This window comes from Chelonia mydas, chromosome 11, assembly GCF_015237465.2.
Source record: "Chelonia mydas isolate rCheMyd1 chromosome 11, rCheMyd1.pri.v2, whole genome shotgun sequence".
NCBI lineage: Eukaryota > Metazoa > Chordata > Testudines > Cheloniidae > Chelonia > Chelonia mydas.
In genome coordinates this window covers 10,779,314-10,796,482 of record NC_051251.2, presented here as the reverse complement: position 1 = coordinate 10,796,482, position 17,169 = coordinate 10,779,314, and the positions used below count along the sequence as shown (strand labels likewise).

Sequence of the window (17,169 nt, the reverse complement as noted above, 5' to 3'; positions counted from 1 at the left end):
TACTGTCCCCAGGGCTTTTAATTTTTATTCTCTTACTTTCAATGTGCCTGCCTGACTCTCAGTTGGGATCATATCTTTAGCTTTGTCTTCCGTTTAGTATAAGTTATGTTGCCACCAGTCTGAGACTGTAAGCCGCAACAGAGAGTATATGATAACTTATCTCAAATTTAAGCAAAAATCCCTATACCTAAATATTATGGATAACGGCTGTGTGACATGAAATCTAGACCTGATCATTCAGGCCAGTGCTCATCCTCCACTAGCACGGCGTGCTGTTGAGTGCTCACTGCGAATGCGTTCAGAAATACATTTTGGTCCCAGTTCACCTTTTAAAAGAGCAGAGATGTAGACAGCAGGCCAGTTGGGCCATTCAGTCTTACTGCTTTGCTACACAGGTGTGGGTTTGTTTTGATTACGTTCACTGTGGCAAACCCGCATTCTCCCATTGCCGCACTAGAGGACCATGAGAAGGGTAAGAGAAGTTGATCCTGAAAGGCAGGTGGCCTGCCGGTGAAACATGTGCATGCTGATGTGGATTTGATGGTATTAAGAGTAATTTTAAATGCAACCACACTCCTTTTCCTCTTCTCTCAATATGTATGAAGTGGTCCAGCCCATTATGGCAGAGTGACAATTTTTTTTTTTTTAAATCACTAGGCCACTACACATAGTCAAAGCATTGAAACCACCAAGAGCGGCCACCCGCATGTGAATCTGGTATCCAGATGCTAAGGCCAATGGCAAGACTTTTCTGTGGATTTGCCGTTGCCTCTGAAGTCCCAGTTAGCGTGACTAAGCTGAACGCACTGAAGTGCTGGAGCAGCTCTGGCCAGCCAGTTCACTTACAAACAGACCAATTCCCTATGTTCCAACAGACATTACACAGCCTACTCTGGCTTGGCTGGAAAGTGACACTGTAGCTGCATTTCTTGCAACGGTTACTGCCTTTGAACTACCTGGCAGTCACTGAAAAACGTAAATGCAACTTCTCCCCTCCCCACTCAGCGCAGATCTCTGATCAGAGCACCAACAGGCCACGTGCTCTAAGGAGGCTCAGGCTGGCTCTGCACTGCATTTCTGATTCCACTCCCTTTTTCTCCCAAGACTCTGTTTGTGTGCCTGATATCTGCTAGCTCGCCCTCCTTCTCTTGCCTGAGGAAGCTCAGTTCCCTTTGGTCCACTTTGTGGCACTGTCCCCACTGACAGACAGTTCAGCTGGGCTATGGCTGATGGCAATGACTCTGCCTCCCCAGCCCTGTGTGCCAGGCAGCAACACTTAGACTTGCATAAGCAGCCCTTTCCCTTGTCCTAAGCAATAAGATTTTTTTGCCCTAGTCTCCCTGGCTTGCACCTCTATCCCAACCCTTGGCCACCCTCAAAGGGACATAAAGGTGTAGGGATACCTGAGGCCAGGCCGCTGGCTTGCCGTGCGGGCCCTCAGACAGAATATGCAACTCATCTACTGTATACAGGGCTCAGATTTTATATGCTACACCCTGTGACTAAACATGTGCTCCTCTAGCCTCACTGTTGCTCCTGTGATGATGGACTCATCCCCATGAGTGTGAATTCTCCAGGGCAATCTGTCCCCTCCTCTGTGCCATACTCAAGAGAGCATCAGGATGCATCAGCACCACCTAGTGGTGAAAATCACATTGAACGCTTTTCTGGGGGGAGATGGAGGGCAGGAATATGCAACTGCCAGATTGAATCCTTTTTGCAATATCCGTCCTTAGTTTAGCTGTCAAACATCTGCATGCAGTACAGGGTATTTCAGATAGCGTGCAGTGGAAGGTGAAGTCCAGAAGAAGAAATCCAGAGAAGGGAGGAATAAGGAGAAAAGGAACGTGGTGCTGGAAGATGAAGAGAAAACACAGAAGAAAGGTCTTCATCCCAGACACCAGTTCCCATAACAAAGTCCTGCAGGGAGATTCTTTGGGAGGAGAGACCTGTGGTCTGTATAAATAGTAACAGTTCAAAGTCTGGCCAGTGAGAGCTCTTTCTTGTAAAGTCACAGAAAAGCAGCCCTGATACAGTCTGTATAATGGCCTGGAATAGGGGCTAGGATTCTGAGGTCAGAAAACTGATTGTACATCATGTCAAGTGAAAAATAATATTGTAATAGCCTGACTATTCACTTACATTGCTCTGAATTGAACAACCATGTGTCATTGGCCCTATAATGCTAACAGCTAATGGAGATTCTGTTTTAACTCAAGAGATAGGGTCCTCTGCATTAGGGATGGAAGATTTAAGTTTCATCCCTGCTGCCATCACCATGAACTTTCAAGAGTCCACGATCTGCAGCAAAGTGACAACCATGAAATTCTAGGTAGCCATGGAAATGTTACAATGCTTTATTTTATATAATACTTTTAGTCCCAAAGCTCACTACAACTTACATATGCACAGTTCCACTGAATTGCCACCACCTTTTGGGTGAAAGGTAGCACAACAGTAGCAGAGGATAAATTTTGCTCAAGGACATCAGGGGAGAATTCCACCCTTAAAAATGTGCCATGGGATCTTTAATGTTCAAAGAGACCAGAGAGGACCCTGGTTTACAAGGGCTTATGATAAACATCCACACACAGGACACTGCTCAGTACTTAAATTTCATACCTCACAAGAAAAAAAGTTTTAGTTGACTCTTCTGGGATTTAGATTTTCAGTTGCAGGGAGTGTCAGCATTTGAGCCCTGAGGCTTAAACAGCTAACCCATCCCTTCCAAATTAAATCAGATCCTAAGAGTGGACCAGGCTGGATGAACAGGGAAGGAAGGAGAGGTTTATGGGGCAGTTGGAACAATATATTCTACACGAGGACTAGATCAAGACTACTCCCTTTGTATAACTTTGGGTGGAGCCCATTGTGGTATTGCAATAGATTTGCAATCAGAAAACAATCCAAATGGTTTTAAAAGTACCAGTCCCCTCAAAAACCAATCTCAGTTTTTGAAAGGAAGTCAGATTGAAAATACTATACCTATAGCTTTATATAAAGCTTTTTTGTATACAAACTGTACTGCAAAATGCTTTTCAGAGTTAAAGAATGCAATGACAGTTAAATAATAACAGGATTACAGAAGGACAGAGAATTAGAGCAGGCAAAGAATAGGCAGATTATTATTTATTGTGTGACGACTACATCAGTGGATCTATACGGCTGTTTTCCTGAGATATGATTTCTGAAAACACCCACCTCCAACATGCTGGATAGTCATATTAGCATTGACGAGACATCCTACAATCACACTGTTTATATAGCTATAACATACTGACAATATCAGTATGACTGATTAGTCTATTGAATAGAAACAGTTTCATATATATATATATATATATATTGAAACACTGCCACAAAAGAAAATTCCATTTTGGGATTCTGGAAATAAGTGACTGAGGGTCTCATCTTGTAATCTGTAATGTCACTAAAACCCCTTGATGTATTTCTTTTTACTATAGTTACTTATTTATCGTACTGTCTTTATACAGCTTCAGCTAAACATCTTAAGAAATACATATTACTAATGTAAATATCAATCTGTTAATAATTTTACATTTTTATTGAGGGCCATAGGTACCGATTTTCAGGGCAACGGATCCTGGAGTGGCAATATACATATAGCACTAAGGAGATGCAACCACTTCTAGGATGGAGGGTGTTAACTAGGTGGGTAACCATAAGGGCATGGAATTTTGGACAAGGACACTGGGGCAAACCTCAGCTCTAACAAAATGTGCCATGCTGTATTAATAATGCCTGTCTGTGCTAACACCTAAGTTACACTGAAATGAGGAATGGTAAATCCCCTTCCCCTTACTTCCCCAGTGAATCCAATTGCAGTGTAAGCTTATTGTAAACTCTGCAGATAAGGAGTGACGGGAAAACCGCCACTGTATTGTCTTGAAGTAAACTCTCCTAACACTGAGCATGCTGGGAAAATGTGCACCATGATATTGTTTAGGGTGTGATCACAAGTAATAGCACTTTCAGATCAACTTCTGTTCAGTATGGGTTGGGCTGCACTGCAGCCTGGGTAGTTTTCCAATGCCTTCAATGGAAGCTGGAGTCTACCCTTATTAAGGGCTAGATTACCTGTGCCCTGCAGGGGGGAGGAGCAGGGTTCAAGGAGCCTGTCCCAACCCTCACTTCCTTGCAGCTGTGTGCAGGGCTCTGACACAATCCCAATTATTGGCCTCAGTGAGAGGGAATGGAGGGGAACACAGCCCTAACCACTCCGCTGCACTGGCTAGCCTTGCAGGGTGCTTACCATGCCTGCTGCCCACAGAATTTTGGTGGTACTGTGTTTGTGTTGTTTGGCACAATGTTGTGTGTGTATCTCCACTGATGATGTGCACACCCTGCCACTACCAGCTGCTTCTAGATAGCCCAATGTTGCCCTAAAACAGTACTTGAGAGATCACTATTAAATCTATGTAAGATGCAGCAGCTATTAAATGAATACCATCAGATTAAATCATATATTTAAAAAATAAAACAAATGTCCTCACCTATATTACTAACAACACCTCAGAGAATTAAAAATGAAAGAATTGTAAAAATCTAATTTGCCTTTCACCAGTGGTTTTTTTAACTTTGTATTTCTATCAAGTTAGAATAATGAAAACAAAGCAAACCTAAAAAAGAGATGTATGTAAGCTTGAAAGCTTGTCTCTCTCTCACCAACAGAGGTTGGTCCAATAAAATATATTACCTACCCTATCTTGTTTCTAGAAAACAAACCAGTCAATTTCATTTCACTTGCCGGCCACTATTCTCTTTGCATTCAAACCATTCTAAAGATTCTCTTGGAAGATGGCACCTTACAAGGAAACCAACTGGCTGATTAGGGCTATATTGGAGGCACTTGGAGATAAATCCCTGTGGTTCACACTCACCTCATTGTGATATTAAAACATTATCACCTAGCAAGGGCAATTAACATAAGTGGCCATACTGGGCCAGACTAATGGTCTATCTCGCCCAGCATCCTGTGTCTCTGACAGTAATCAGGGCCAGACACTTCAGAGGGAATGAACAGAACAGGGCAATTATCAAGTGATCCATCCCATGTCCAGTCCCAACTTCTGACAGTTGGAGGTTTAGAGACATCTGGAGCATGGGGTTGCGCCCTGGCAACACCACCATAACCACTTTCCCTTCCCCTGTATCTGCCAGTCTGCAAGCTCACTGGGGTAGAAATCCTACCTTCTTGTTGCTTTACAAAGCAGATAAATCCATGGTGCGGTGGGCGTTGCCAAAAAGCAAATAACCTCCTAATGCTTCACCAAGCTGCAGTGTGGGGGTTGCAATCCCTGCAAGGAAATATTTGTTTATTAAGCAATTTCAATGGGACGTTCTCGGGAGACATTTCTACTGGTCTTAGATTTTGTAGGAACTTTAAAAGGCTGATCTATGGCTCTAGAGCCCAAAATGTTGGACCAAAGCTGACTGACAGATTAGTCCCTTACTGCCCGGGTGGGGTGGGGTGTTTTCAGGGTTCCCTCCAAACTGAACTCGTTTGCTAGCTCCGGTCGTGGAAACGACACTCAGAAGAGAGAGGGAGTGAGTTGTCTGTGTGCATTTCCTTTGCTTCTTAAGGCGCTTTGCTCTGAAGATTTCCCAGGGCCGAAGTTTAAACTTCTCACTTTCGCTTGCTTCCAGAAAACCTCTGCAACCAAACAGCACCCCCCTGCGCCGCCACCCCCTCCCCAGGCAGCAAACGATGCTGCGCGCCTAAAGGGTTAAATGCAAACATTCCTAGCCGGGGGCTTGTATTATGCCCTCGGCTATTCACTCCTGCACCGCGCAGGCTTGCAAACTGCTTGCACGCGAAAATACCCAGCTATGCAGTTGGTAAGCCCGTGAGAAACAGTTCCTCAGCAAACGCACACAAGGCAGGCATTGTGCCTGCCAGACAAGGCGAGGACAAATATTGCAACGGCTTTATTAAAGAGGCGAGCGAGCCCCAGTGCAAACGGCTAACGTGGGTATCGCTTGCAAGCTTTTTTAAAATGCACGGGAGCCCGGGTTCCTGGAGGGTGGTTACGGAGGAAGGCGCTGGCTGCACGGCGAGCCGCTAACGAGAGGCGGGAGCGGATCCTCTGTGCGTGCTGGAAGGAAGAGAGGGAGCTGCGAGTAAATAAATGCCCTGTTGAACTTTGAATATATTAGTTGACATCAGTGTGAGTGGGGCTGCCAGCCCCTGGCTCCCCCCCTCCTCCTCCTCCCTGATGGGAAGAGTGGGAGCGCTCCTGATAGGAGCTGCCGGGCTGCTCCGGGGTGGAAGGCAGCGAGAGGAGGGACGGGGGCGACTTCACTCCCGAGAACCCGCTGCCGACCACCGGGATCTTGCTGGGAGCCTCTCGCCTGGGAGACCAGGGTGGCTGAGAAGCGGTGGACTTGCCTGAGCTGCCTCCCCCCCCGCACCCTGCAGATCCAGAGCAAGATGTGCAAGTGAGTGACGAGCCATCCAATGGGGGTGTGTGTGTGTGTGGGATTATCCCCCTTTCCTTGCCCCGGCGCTGTCTGTTTTAGGTGAGAAAGGAGATGGGGGTGTGTGTGTGTGTGTGTGGAGGGGGCATAGTTGCAAACTTTAGCAACTTCAGTGCGTGCGGGGGTTGAGGTGGGGTGAATGGGAGAAGGGGGGGCTGTGCCTAGGAGAAAGGATGGCGAAGCCGGCGGAAACCCGGACTGGGCGGCGGGGGGGGGGGGGGGGGGTCTTTGGAGAACAGCTATTGTGCAGCTTCACCTCCTTCTGGCTCCGGCTGCCGCAGCAACAGGGATCGGTGCGAGGCGATTCGCGGCGCCCCGGGGAAGGGGAGGCGAGGTGATGGGGGGATGCATTGTACTGGGGGGGGGGGGTCTCGGGGCTCTGCGGTCCCTGTTCACTTCTCCTTCTCCGCCGGCGGCTGTAGGGCTGGGGGGGGGGGGGGTTGCAGTTGGGGATCCGGAGCGCTGGAGAGGAAATTAACTAGGAGAGGCGGCTGTGGAAGTGATTTCTTTTTTCTCCCCACTCTCCCCCTAAATCCGCTCACCAGGGCTGCAGAGAGCGGGAGGGGGTGTGTGTGTCGGGGGGAGGGAGGGGAGTGCGGTACCTTGGAGGAAAAGGGGATGAATGATTTCTTCCCCCCCCCCCCCCAAGATGGTAATTTGTCTTTGTGGTAGGGGTGGCCCATTAACGTTCAGCTCACGTCCTGATGAAGATCAAAAGCGGAGGGGGAGAGGGAACCGGAGAGCCGTGTACGGCTCCTTGGTTTCGTGTATTGTTGGAAATTTAGGTGGTGGGGGCAGAGGGGGGAACCTAAAACAAATCTTTGCCGAGCCAACGCACACCCATCCACCCACCAAAAGTTGCTGATCTGTATTTTCCGGCATTTCCCACCTGCCACAGGGTGCTGACGGGGAGCATAAGCGCCCAGACAGTGTTAGTTTCCTTAAAGAAAACAAACAAAGGGGGGGGGGAGTCTGAGGATATTTTAAAGGGGTTGTCAAGTCCACATTATTCTGTTATTAAACCTGTCCCTTTATTTATGGGCTTAGATCGCTGCTGGGAACTAACTGGGGAGAAGTACACTTGTATGGTTCCTTGTACACTGTTCGCTCTGTTTGGGGTTTTAAATTATTTCCTGCACTTAAAAAAAAAAACCTGCAAGCATGTGAGATTCCCTTTAATTGTTTTATGGGTGTGGGGGGCTTCTGGTGAAGTTTAAGCTTGTTCTAAAGCAGGAATGCTCACGCCCTTGTTTATCTTTGTTTGCCCAAACTCTTGTTTAGGCTGCAGTAGGTTTGATCTCCGCGCCTTTGGGTGGGTTCAGATACAAGCTGATACCCTGGGCCGATTGCTCTGCAAACAGGAGAGAAACCAACTAAAGCAAAAAGTTATAACTGGGCTGTGATTCTTCCACCCACCCCCTTCTCAGGATTTGTTTACTGAACGGATGGCAAATGTTGTTATTGCTGTTTTCATTAGAAAAGATGGGCGAATAAAGGCAAGAAGGAGGGAGACCGCATAAATGGAACAAACTACTGTTCCTCCAGAGAAGCGCTAACTTGGCTATATGCCTGATTTATAAGGTACCCAAGGGAGAAAACTCTAGTCTAAAACTGCAGAGAGAAAGGCGGGTGGCAAGAAGGAAAATCCTGCTGATATTTAACCAGATTACTCAGGGTTTTAAAATAGCTGTTTTTTTTCTTAACAGCTGCTTGAATCATGCATGTTTTCCTTCTTCTAAACTCTCCGGCTAAAACTTGTCCTTCCAGAACTGGATTGAGTGATGAATGAAGCAGAATACAGTAGGGAACCTTTGCGGTGCGTGTTATGCCTTATGCTGTTTTAGAGGGGGGCGATTTCCCCCTTTTCTGTCCTTAAAGAGATTAAGCTTTTTGTCCTCAGCCTGTCAGGGACGTGTTAATCCTGAAGTAGTCCAGGGGCTCCTGCCATACAGAATGTGGGTCTTGGCTTTGTTTGTTGTCCCACCCTCCTGTTGTTCGGTTAGGGCCATTGACAACGTTTGCCCTCGTATGACCCCCAGAAAGCGCTCGGGCGACCAGGGAGGAGAAACGGGGCAAGCTAGAGAGAGGTCAGATCGGAAGACAAAAGCTTGAAGCGGGGCGCCCTGGGCAAAGGGGAATGACTTGCAGCGAGGTGGCCCCACCAGTTTATATATACAGCCTCAAAAAGATAGCCCGGGGATGGCTGAATTGGAAGTGCCCACAGATTGATGGACACTGCGGGTGTCTTGGGACGTAGCTGCTTCGTAATAAAATAAAACCTGCTCTTAATTTCAAAAGGTCTGCTGGTCTTGCCTGACCTCCCTTTCGCTCCACGTGGTGAGCTGGGGCTCAGTTCCCGCAGTCTTTACTCAGGTATTACTCCCATTTAAGTCACTTTATATTGAAGCAGGATGGGACCCCAGGCACTTAGTCCAAGGGAGGAAATTTTCTTGAAGAATATCGCTGAAGAGTTTTCTATTTTAAAAGGATCTTGCCTGGCAGATTGCGGCCAGGTTTTAAATGAGGTTTGAACAGCAGTGCTTTGTAGCCCGGATTAATAATCTCTCTTTAGAGCGCCGAGCTGCAGCACTGTCAGGGTTAAAATGAGATCATTTGCATGATCATGTTTTACTGAAAACAATAGTATGTCATGCAAAGTTTTGTCTGGAGTCTAGGCTGTTGATTTGTTGTTGGGCAAAAGGGGGCAGTATCAAACAATACTACAAAGAAATCCACTCTTTGGAACTGTGCCGTTTGAGTTTCTGCCTTGGGCATTAACTTTTGCCGTTCCTATCAGTACCTGGTAACTTAGGGTTTGATCCTGCAGCCCCTACTGACGGTCATTAGGACTACTTACCTGAGTAAAAATTGTATGATCAAAGCCCTCACTGTTAGATGTCCCCAAAGTAAACGTATTTGAAGCATGAAGTAGCAAGCTTATCACTAGGTTGGTTTGTAACTTGCCTACATTTCTCTAGTGAAATGTTTTGGGTTAAAAATAATATCATATGGTTGCAAAGCCACTTTTCTTCCTATTAAGAAGGCTGACAGCTATGAAAACATCAGCTACAGGGGCCCTATCCTGCTCCTATTGAAGTCCATGGCAAGGCAAAACTCCCACTGATCTCCATGAGCAGGATCAAGCCCTAGGTTTGGACTACAGTTAATTAAAATTACTTTGAGGGCATTTATATCACTGCTTTTCATACTAGAAAGAGAAATGGACATTTTGTTCTGTCCTTCGCTTCCTAGAAGAACTCATTTATTTTCTGCCTAGGGAAATATATTGATCAGGCATACAGAATGTTTTTTAAAAGTGCATTAAATACTTTTTACCTTTTCTTTACTTACATAGTTGGAGTCTTTATATGATTTTACATACCTTTTTGCTCTAAAACTGAATGTGACGTATTTCAGTGTTAAAGGAACACTACCAGTATAAAAGCATCAGTCGGCAAATACACGTTTATCTGTTACTAGGACTTTTAGATAATTAAAAGTGACAAACAAATCCAAATGTACGTCACTGTTTTTCTTTTTGTTTAATTTTTGCATTTTCCTCAATTTGGACAAAGACAAAAATCAATCAAGCTAGTTTTTACATATGTTTTATAGCTGGTTCCAAGGTTCATAAGGCTGTACTGTTTGGGTTTCCAATAATGAAGAGGAATGTTTATTTATTAAAAAACATCTTAGAAATGATTCCATGATTTATATCAGTCCTGGGTTTGAGAAAGAGTTGTTTTTTCCCCCCCCCAAAATTGGGCCAAGTTTAAGTCGACAATCTGCCTTTAATATTTCTCTTATGTTTCTTAAGACTTGCTTTACAAATGAAGCACAAAATGCAGCAGTTTGATACGTTATAGTAAAAGGTGGAGCTTGTTATTTAAAATCAAGCACAGATAAGGTTGGAGATAATTGGAAAACTTCTCTCAAGGTAAAGTTTGCCCCTGTGCCCCATTCAGCACTTAAGTTCCAAGAAGATCTCAAAATATTGCTTAAGAGATACATAGACCTTTCACTGACCCTCTGTGCAGTGGTGAATTTGCAGTTTTCCAACTCGCATTATTCTGATTTACTGCAAGAGACTATCTCAAAGTGTTACAGCACTGTTCAGCTGGCCCCACTGTAACATTTAACATAACTGTGAAGATTGCATTCTAGAATATCTAGCCAGTAGTGGGAACAAAATACCAGTTTTTTTTTTTTTAATAATCTGTTTCCCTTCTAAGAAAAAACAAACACGCTTATACAGCAAGGTATGATAACATAATGGCATATGGATATATTGTAGTTCCGTGCTCCCCTCTCTTTCTTTCTTTCTGGGCAGCTACATGTTGCGTGTGATAGATGCATTCAATCTCTCTGTCTTTAGTCAAAATTCTCATTAGCCTTCATGGGAGTATTACCTGAGTAAGGAAAGATTTCTGCAGCTTTCTGGGGCTGGGACAATGTCTTCCTATTTCTGTGGACAGCGCCTTGCACATTATGGATACTGGTGGAAGAGTGGGGGGTTTACCTTGGTTTTAATTTCACTGTCATGTAGAGTAGTCTATCCTTGTTGTTTCCCTCTATCCCAGGTTCAAGTCCTATAACCAAGTCCAGCAAAGTTCTTACGCACCCATATAACTTTAAGCGTGTAAGAAATGCCATTGACTTCAGTGGGATTGCCCACAGGCTCAGAGAGCTACCTATGTTCTTCAGTGCTTTGCTGGACTGGGTCTATGTCCGACACCGGGAGAAAGAAATTTGCAAATTTCAATGACCATATAAATTATTCTGTGCTTTTAACAAATGTCACCTGACCCGTGTATAAACATTGATGGGTTGGAGCTGTTACATTGTTCTGGAATGTGTGTCTGTGATCTAAATTATTTTTTTAATAGTTGTATAAATCTGTTGGGTAATTATGCATGAAATATGTTACCAAGTTACAGAATATGAACCCCATCCAGCAATGGGACTGCTCAATTGCTTAAAATTAAGCAGGTGCGTAAGTGTTTTGTTGGATAAGGGCCTATGTATTTTTCATTATTTATTTTAGCGAGCTTTAAATGAGATCTCGAACAATCATGCCGATTGCTAAGCTTAATTCCCAAATTGACTGTGACCACACTGAGCATTTATAAGATGACTGTGTAATTTCTGATTGGTTTTTCATTAAGTAGCGGTTTGCAGAATGAGCAAGGGTTCCCCCCCTCCCCTGTGTCATACAGCTGACTAAATGTCTATATACTTGCTAGTTTCAAAATATAATGTACTTTTGACTGTAAGGTTATTTGAAGGAGGCAGAAAAAATTGATTCCCAATGCAATGCGCCAGTTACAAAGGTTCAAGTTTATCCATTGTGCAGCAACATTCCCGTTCATGTGACTAGCTGGAATGCAACAGCTTACAATTCAGAATCGTTGTAATTAATGTATTTGGTCTCTGCCAGATATTTTGTTGAGTTTCAAGGGCTTGATCTTGCTTTTAGATCCCTGAGACAGTTTCCAAAATTTGGAATAGTGTGCTATGATTGGATCTTTCAAGGTGCCGATGGGCCCTCCTTTACTGGTGGTCTAGGTGTCTCTGCATTTTGTAGGAGGTGCTTAGCATCTAGTATGATCGGGCTCTTGGCATAGATGCTGCTTGCGGGTCTTGCTCAGTGGAGCAGTTCCACTGAAGCTTATAGCTCATGTGAGTAAAGACTCCAGGACTGGGCCCTAAGTGGGTGATCCACAAGTAGTTTGCTATTCTCAAAAATTACAAACCTTTAAACTCTCATATCTTCCAGATTGCTGATGCCACAATTCTCAAAAAAAAAACCCAGTTAGAATAAAAGTGTACGGCTTTAGCAAAATGCATTTGCTACGTGCTGAAACAGGTGGATCCGAAATCAGTTTATTCAGCGTAATTTATTCCAGACCACTTTCTGTAATAATTTATGCTTCCTAAGATGTGTATTGGGTAGCCAAGAGGGAACTGTGTCTGGCTACATGAGATTTTACACATTTTATATCTAACACAGATTCAGATGCAAAATCCGGCTCTGTGACAGATCATGTGAATTTGTGAAACTCCCTGGAGGAGTTGTGGTGCATGTATCAATGAATGAATTGCATCCATTCATAGACTTAAGGTTCTTTTTTTAGCTGTGATAGATGTAATATGTTCCATGTGCTTAATTTTAATAGTAATATTTTCATTTAATAATTAATCCAAAGATAATGCAAGGTACTAAAAAATTTAAAAATAGCTTTAATTTTACTTAACGTTTTCAAAACATAACAGAATGGAACTTGCTTATATGGTACCAAAAGTGTTCTAACATATTGGTCAAATAGTGGATTCTATGAAATTACCATAATAGTTATTAATGGCACAGGGGTAGATACCTGTCTTAGAGAACCACTCGGAGGACAGAAAACAAACTGGTTGAATAACAGGTTTCCTAATAAAGGAGGATCAGAACTTTACAAAGTCCTCATTTCTACAGCTGGATTTGTACAATCACAGAATCATAGAATATCAGGGTTGGAAGGGACCTCAGGAGGTCATCTAGTCCAATCCCCTGCTCAAAGCAGGACCAATCCCCAGTTAAATCATCCCAGCCAGGGCTTTGTCAAGCCTGACCTTAAAAAGCTGTCCACCACCTCTCTAGGTAACCCATTTCAGTGCTTCACCGCCCTCCTAGTGGAAAAGTTTTTCCTAATATCCAACCTAAACCTCCCCCATTGCAACTTGAGACCATTACTCCCTGTTCTGTCATCTGCTACCACTGAGAACAGCCTAGATCCATCCTCTTTGGACCTCCCCCTTTCAGGTAGTTGAAAATAGCTATAAAATCCCTCCTCATTCATCACTTCTGCAGACTAAATAATCCCAGTTCGCTCAGCCTCTCCTCATAAATCATGTGCTCCAGCACCCTAATCATTTTTGTTGCCCTTCGCTGGACTCTTTCCAATTTTTCCACATCCTTCTTGTAGTGTGGGGCCCAAAACTGGACACAGTAGTCCAGATGAGGCCTCACCAATGCCAAATCGAGGGGAATGATCACGTCCCTCGATCTGCTGGCAATGCTCCTGCTTATACAGCCCCAAATGCTTTTAGCCTTCTTGGCAACAAGAGCACACTGTTGACTCATATCCAGCTTCTCGTCCACTGTAACCCCAGGTCCTTTTCTGCAGAACTGCTGCCTAGCCACTCTGTCCCTAGTCTGTAGCAGTGCATGGGATCCTTCCGTCCTAAGTGCAGGACTCTGCACTTGTCCTTGTTGAACCTCCTCAGATTTCTTTTGGCCCAATCCTCTAATTTGTCTAGGTCCCTCTGTATCCTATCCCTACCTTCCAGCGTATCTACCACTCCTCCCAGTTTAGTGTCATCTGCAAACTTGCTGAGGGTACAATCCACGCCACGATGGATCTCGGTGCTTGTGTAGAGTAACTTCAAGGGGTTCTGAGTGAGCACAGGGGGCTGCCCATACTGGGATCAGTGTACAGGATTGGGATTTAAGTCTGGGACTACTTTGGGATGCTTGAAGACCGAGAGAGGCAGAGACAATATGAACTTGAAACCAAGACCGTGTGCCAGAAGCACCCTGATTTGGTAGGTGGGAATGGTCTCTCAGATACCATATATACTAAAGTGGACAGAGTGAATAACTTGATTCCTCAGTTTGGGGACTGACCCCCAAAATTTCCCCTCCACCCTCAAATTTTTTTCTGGTCAACCTGAAACTGGATTTTTGTTTTGTTTTGTTTTCTTGCCTATATGAAAGACAGGAGGTTGCTGAATAAGGATGGCCTCTTGTCCAGGTTTAATTGCTGTGCTGTGTCCAGGTGAGGCATAAATTGTTTAGATTGCCTATTTGCCTCATAAAATGAAACGTTGGTCTACGATAGATCAGGACATGGCTAGAGGCTCGTTCTGGACTGATCAGCTAGAAGGAACGATGCAGTAGACATAGACGCATGCAGAGACCGTAATTGATCCTGTATGTATGAGGGGAGAAGAGAATTGGCCAGGTCTCAAAAGTTTGTTAACGTGATCGCAGGTTCTCCCTCCTACCCCACCTCCCTTTCTACCGTTATTGTAAATGATAATGAGAGACAGTTTTTTAATCAGATGGATTATACTGGACAATCAATTAATGTCCTGTCAGTCCATATAACGTTCCACAATGTGACCTTACCAGGGTTCACTGTATATCTCAAGGGCATATGCTTTTTTTTTTTTTTTTTTTTTTTTAAGTACGAGACTTGGCATTTGTCTTGAGTCTGATATGCTTATCCGTAGTAAGACATCTCAACTATTATATAATTCCTTAGTAACTAAATATCTAAAATAAAAAATAATGAATTTAGTATTCTACATGTAGCCAGGAAATACCAGTGATGGTGAATGGGGAAGAAATACGTTGGTAGCATGAAGTGGTCAAGGGGTATATATGTGTACAGCACCTAGACAGTTGCATCCTGACTCATGGCAGGGGCTCCTAGATGTTACCACAATACCAATAATTAATTATGATGTCTGACCTCCCATTGATGGTTCAAAAATATAAGTGGCTTGCCAAAGGACACAGTGAGTGACTGGCAGAGATGAGTTTAGACTCCAGAACGCATGATTCCTAGGCCCCAGTTCAGGAAAGTACTTAAATACATACATATGTAAGCATATACTTGAGTTCCATTGAGTCAGTGCTTCAGTTCAGTGCTTTCCTGGATCAGAACCCTAGTCCTGTGCCTTTAAACAATGAACATGATCCTGCAAATACTTACCCACCCACATAATTCAATTGAAATCAACAGGATTTCTACTTGAGAGAGAGAGAGAGAGAGCTGCTCACTTAGGTAAAGGTGTGCAGAATTGGGCCCAGTATTTTGAAGCGGGACTGGATCATTCTTGATATATCAAGATTTAATTAAAATAAAACCAAGTAAATAACATCTTATTAAACTTAACATGTCCTCTCTTAACCAACAGAAACTGTTTCCAGGAGAGTAATTTACCAGCTATCTGCTGTATTTGTCTAAGACCGTACATCATGATATTGCTAATGTGATCCCTCTAATGTGTCTTTGAAATATTAAAACAACTTAGATTTGGAATGAAATCTGTACACTTACTTGTCTTTGGTTGCTTCATGCAGCCGGGTTTCACTGTGTTGCCTTTGAGAATTATGAGTTCATTATACTCTTGCAATGTTAATGGCACTTTGTTTTCCCTAAATTTCTTCTTCATATTTATTTATTGATTCTTCATTTGAACACAGTTTCACAGATGATGATGGTGCTTCAGAGAATAGCTGGCGTGAGTTAATTTTAGGAAGGCCAAAGCTACAATGCCTTCCTTCCCCGCCAAGTATCACTGTGTAAAGTTCAAAAAAAGAAACGGAGTACTTGTGGCACCTTAGACTAACAAATTTATTTGAGCATAAGCTTTTGTGAGCTACAGCTCACTTCATCGGAGGCTGCTACTCTGAAACCTGTGTAAAGTTGAAATGCTAAGGCATCCAAAATGCTAAATCACTTAAAAAGACAACTGGACAAAGTGATTGTTCTATTCTAGTTCCATGACTACAGTGTGCAGAGGGGTGACAAATCTAAAATTGTTCATTGCAAACCCAGTGCCTGAACCTGTGAATGGCACACATAACTAATACCGGTGAGCAGTCGTGTTGACTTTATTGGGGCTACTTCTGTGAGTAAGGAATCCACATGTGAATTGGGATTTGCAAGATTTTACCATTAATAATAAACCTAGATAGCTGTTTTCATCAGTAGATCTTGCTGGGCACAGCTACACTGCAAATATACCCCCTGTGGCAGCGAGTGTCAGCACCCCAAGGCCACTGACTTTGTGCTTGTGCTACGAGCTAATAAAAGCAGTGTAGACATTCCCACTTGGGCTCTGAAACCCAGAAAGGGGGGTGAGTCTCTGAGACCGAGCTCCAGCCCAAGTGGGAACGTCTGCACTGCTATTTTTAGCTCTGTAGTGCGAACCTGAGTCAGTTGACCTGGGCTCTGAGAGTTGCTGCTGTGTCTTTTTATTGTTGCAGTGGAGACGGACGCACTGTTACACCACACGTCTGATTCACTGTTACACCACACGTCTGATTCCTGAAATAATGTGCTTTTTCTCCCCACTCTGATAAATAACCTACAGCAGTGGTTCTCAAACTGTGGGTTGGGACCCAAAAGTGGCTCATGAACCCATTTTAATGGGGTCACCGGGGCTGGTGTTAGATTTGCTCTGAGCCAGGGCTGAAGCAGATGCCTGAGCCCCACTGCCCCAGGGCTTGGGCTCGTTCAGGCTTTGGTCCCCCCTTCTGGGGACGTGTAGTAACTTTTTTTTTTGTCAGCAGGGGGTCACAGTGCAATGAAGTTTGAAAACTGCTGGCCTACAGTAAATCGCAGTGAGGCTCCTGGAAAGTCAGGGCTGAGGTGTAGTGGCAGATCTGTAGGAGGTGGGGAGGACTGGAATACCAAAGAGCTGCAGGTCAAGACTGAGGTGCTTTAGCAGAGCTGGGGGGCAAGGTAAGGACTAGTACAACGATGAAGTTGTAAGTCAAGATTGGGGCTTATTGGCATTGGAGGTCTAAGAATGGAACAGCAGGTCTGGACTAAGATGCAGAGGTATTTGCCTGGGGAAGAGCTGGAGTATCTCTGGGAAACCACCTTCTATTGT

General features: G+C 44.2%; 1 protein-coding gene across 4 annotated transcripts in view; it reads left to right on the top strand.

Moving 5' to 3' along the window:
* The first annotated feature begins 5,809 nt into the window (after positions 1-5,809).
* Positions 5,810-17,169, top strand: part of SEMA5B (semaphorin 5B) — a 354,318-nt gene continuing 342,958 nt past the window's right edge. For 3 of the 4 annotated variants that reach the window (XM_007071886.4, XM_027834090.3, XM_043525272.1), the window contains exon 1: positions 5,810-6,459. The gene's annotated coding sequence lies outside the window, so the exon portion shown is untranslated. Of the gene's footprint in view, positions 6,460-6,724; positions 6,833-17,169 lie in introns of those variants that run through there. The other variant, XM_037912502.2, reaches the window with a different exon arrangement.